This window comes from Lynx canadensis, chromosome C2 (assembly GCF_007474595.2).
Source record: "Lynx canadensis isolate LIC74 chromosome C2, mLynCan4.pri.v2, whole genome shotgun sequence".
Taxonomy (NCBI): domain Eukaryota; kingdom Metazoa; phylum Chordata; class Mammalia; order Carnivora; family Felidae; genus Lynx; species Lynx canadensis.
In genome coordinates, this window is record NC_044311.2 from 3,552,580 (window position 1) to 3,557,045 (window position 4,466).

Consider the following 4,466-nt stretch of genomic DNA (forward strand, 5'->3'; position numbering starts at 1 on the left):
ATCTCGCGGTTTGTGTGTTCGAACTCCACACTGGGTTTTCGGCTGTCAGCGCAGAGCCTGCTTCAGATCCTCTGTGCCCCCCTCTCTGCCTCTCTCCTGCTCTCTCTCTCAAAAACAAATAAACATTAAAAAAATGAGAAAAAGAAAAGAAAAAATATCATATTTAGGTTTCCTTAAATTAAAATCTACACTTGCCTTGGTGTATAAATAATTTGGGACTTAAAAAAATAACTTTGCAATTAGCCCATTCCTTGGACCATGAATTAAACTTGGAAGTGGCTGTATCGGGTGTCTATTGATTTCAACCCCTCTCATCCTTCTCAACCACAGTGCGCACACACACACACACACACACACACACACACATGCTCCTTTTCGATTTACTTGTCTCTGCTACAAACATTGCACATAGATCACTGACCAGTTAGTTGTTTGGTACACAGTTGAGTCAATACCAGAGGGCGTCAGAAATCTTCCCCAGGATTTCCCAGATTGGAATTAGATACTATTCTTCTTTAGTGATAAGACTTGAAGCATGAGCTTAATAACTCTTTTTTTTTTTTTTAATTCCCATTATTGTTTGGAAGAAAGTATTCCAAGATATTCAAGTGGACCTAGCTCAGGTTGCCTTTCTGTTTATTTCAATCCAAAGAGTCCTGGCTAATCTAGCAAGAAAGGATGCTTGTTTTTGAATGGAGGAAATGTCTATTTTCTGATGGTTCTGGATTTAAATTCCAGGTCAATCATTTGACTGGCCATGTGTCCATGGGTAAGTTACTTATCACTCTGAACCTCAGATTCACCTTTGATTAGAGAGAAAGTAGGTATAATAGTACCCAGTTTGCTATAAAGACTAATGTATCACAATGGATGAAAATTTGAAACGATGGTTCCCTTTCCCATCTTATCCAGGTATTTATAAAACAAACTGAAACAACAACAAAAAATTAAACTAAGCAAGCAACTATTTACGATGGAGAACAAAATGATGGGGCTCCTGGGTGGCTCAGTCGGTTAAGCGTCCAACTTCGGCTCAGGTCATGATCTCCGGGTTCGTGAGTTCGAGCCCTGCATCGGGCTCTGTGCCGACAGCTCAGAGCCTGGAGCCTGTTTCAGATTCTGTGTCTCCCTCTCTCTCTGCTCCTCCCCCACTCGCGCTCTGTCTTTCAAAAATAAATAAACATTACAATTTTTTAAAATAATTTTACCTCTACTTTTTATTGATTTTAACAATCAGGCATGTTTTCTTAGAAGTTGACGAGCACCTATTTGTATGATGCCAATGATAAGAATATTGTTGACTCAAAATTAAATGTTGTTGGGCGCACGTCCCAATAAAAGATTGAAAATATCATATCTAGATAAACAGAGGCCAGTGGAATGCTTTGCTAACTGAACCAGCAGTAAGCAATGGAAGAAAATACCCCAGGAAAAAATAAATATCCACACTATTTCAGAAAAGGAAAATTTCAAAGTTAAAGGGAATGAATGGTCACACGTAAAAACTTTATTTCACAACGAGTTCCCGCTTTCTGATTCGTGCAGCAGTTTCTCAGATTAGGATTTTCTGCTAATTACTACTCGGGCAGAGTGACCTTGTGTATTGCATTTACTCTCTCCCGTACCTCCTTGGGCCTTTTCCACAGAACAGAGATAGAAAGCTGGACACCACCTGGTGACATGAGTGAGTTCATGTGACACCTTCTTTGTCAGACATGGCTCCATCAAGGGCTTGGCTCGAAAGGATGAGAGACAAACGAATTGGTTATGATGAGGAATTGCATGACAGCCTTTGATGACAAAAATCCTTTTTTTTTTTTTTTTTTTTTTTTTGGATACAGGACATTCATCTGTGGGCCTCATAGAGAACAGGGACCTTCACAAACTGATAGCTACTAGATCCTGAGATACAATGTCAATTGCAGGAATATTGACTTCCCGGAGCCCTTGACTTTATCGTGAGTCAAATCCTTTGGTGCACATGAGTTCAGCTGACCCATAGCCACCTGGGGTAGTAAGTCGGTCAGGGATTCAAGCCTCACTTATCTCAGAGGGCTTGTATGTTTTGCTCAAAGGTATAGCAGGTGAATACTACAGCAGGTTCCGAGGCCAGGCCTACCGGATTCAGCTGAATTTTGTTATCACCTCCCCATGCTGTCCATGCACCCATTCACTGGTGAGTTAGACCATCCCAGGGAACCTGGAGACTCAGTAAGAGCAGTACCCCTTCTCCAGCATGGTGTTTATGTTTTTTTTTTCTTTCACTCTCCCTTTTTTTTTTCTTTCTTTCCTCTCTCCATTTCATTCACGCTCCCTCTCTGCCTCATTTCCCTTATTTTATTGCATTTTTCTCTACTTCGAAGATGCATTTTCAAAGTATTTTAGCAGACATAACCCCACCGGTTTTCACAACAACCCTGTCATGGAAAAACACAGTTCTCAGACTCATGGATCTGGGAGAGAGGCTGGTATGCAGAGGTGTTCCCTGATCATGCGTGGCATGAAGGCAACATCAGGGGGAGGTTCTCAGATGCGTGAGGGCAGGCAAAGCCTTTCACTGTGTTAAAGCCTTGATAAAAAATGAGTTTCAGGGGCGCCTAGGGTGGCTCAATTGGTTGAGTGGCCAACTCTTGGTTTCAGCTCAGGTCATGATTTCACAGTTCGTGGGATTGAGCCCCACATTGGGCTCTGTGCTGACAGCACGGAGCCTGCTTGGGATTCTCTGTCTCCCTCTCTCTTGCCCCTCCTCTGCTCTCTCTCTCTCTCTCTCTCTCTCTCTCTCAAAATAAATAAATAAACATTAAAGAAAAACTAGTCTCACAGCCAGAAACCAGGTTAAGAATGTGTTCAAATTCATCCATCTGCCCATCTATCAGCCTACATGTCTATCCAACAAAGTATATCGTTCTTGACTCTGAAATGACAAAAGTAAAAAGACCCCACAAACCCTGCTATTAAAGGACTCACACTGTGTTATGTGAGAAACATTTTGTTGGATACATGGTGGAAATAATGGGTGAGCCCCTATTCTAAAGAAGTGTACCCCCCCACCCCATGGGGAGATTGATAGATACACTCACTCATACGTGGGGAGGACATTCAAGTTGAAAAAGCAGGACCTGATGCTGAAGGGCTTGGACCCTGCAATTAACTCCCTGTGTGACTTTAGGCAAGTTATTCTCCCTCAATATTTTAGGCAGAGAAAGGAACATATTGGGCAGGGGGAGGGGTATCTGGGTCAACAAACAAATTAAATACTGTGAGAGTTCTAGCTCTTGCATTCTTGTCCAAATGAAGTTGGGCAAATTCTCTATCCTAGGTTCTACCACAACCCCAAAAGATCATGGTAACAGACGCATTTTTATGCTAAGTTTATGAGAATAAGTTCTGCAAGAAAAGCTATATGGTTCACTGAATTCAGTATTCCCAGATCATTTTTATATTGCCCTTTCCACTAATTGGTGCCTAAGGAAACGTATGTGACCCGACACTTGGGAGTATATCATACAAAGCCAAACAAAGCTAACTGCAGCATAAAATATACTGTAAATAAAAATTTAATTACCTTGCAGAGCCTTCTGGAGAACACTACGTATATTGGCATGTTAAATGAGGCCAAGGTGAGCAAGGGAAATACTGATTAAAAGAACAGAATTAAATTTTAAATCCCAATTAAAAAAATAAAAGAGAGCTAATAAGAATCAATGGTGTTGAAGAGACTAATAAGAACCAGTAAATTGTTTTTAAATAGCGCAAAACAGGGGCACCTGGGTGGCTCAGTTGGTTAAGTGACCGACTGCAGCTCAGGTCATGATCTCGCGGTTTGTGGGTTCGATCCCGCGTCAGGCTCTGTGCTGACAGCTCGGAGCCTGGAGGCTGCCTTGGATTTTGTATCTGCCTTTCTCTTTGCCCCTTCCCTGCTCACGCTCTGTCTCTCTCGCGCACGCTCTTTCAAAAATAAATACACATTAAAAAAGACTAAGTAAATAAATAGTGCAAAAACAATATGACCAAGAGTTAGATTGCTGTAAATGAGTAAATAAATAGAAAATGCAATTTATATTTTCTAGGAAATTCTAAGTCTTGAAAGGGAGTTTCAAAGAATACTTTTGCCTAGATGTCTGCATTATATATTGATGTGTCACATTTTTGGCCCTCCCCCACATCTAAATACACTACCCCATCCATTACCACTTTGGTTTGGGTCATGGTTACTACCTGGAATATTTCCTCTTCTGATTCATAAGAATATAGGAAATTTTCACTGGGGTTTCCTTCCTACAAGTGTAACTAGTTCTGCTAAGGCATTAGGATCAAGCAAGAGACTAGGGATATTGAGCTTGTAAAAGAGAACAATTAGGGGTATATAGTAGCTATGTTTTTAAAAGTGAACGATTAACCTGTGGAAAAAAGACGAGTTTTACTATCAGGGCATCCAAAAATAGAGTCAGCATCACATTTTAAAG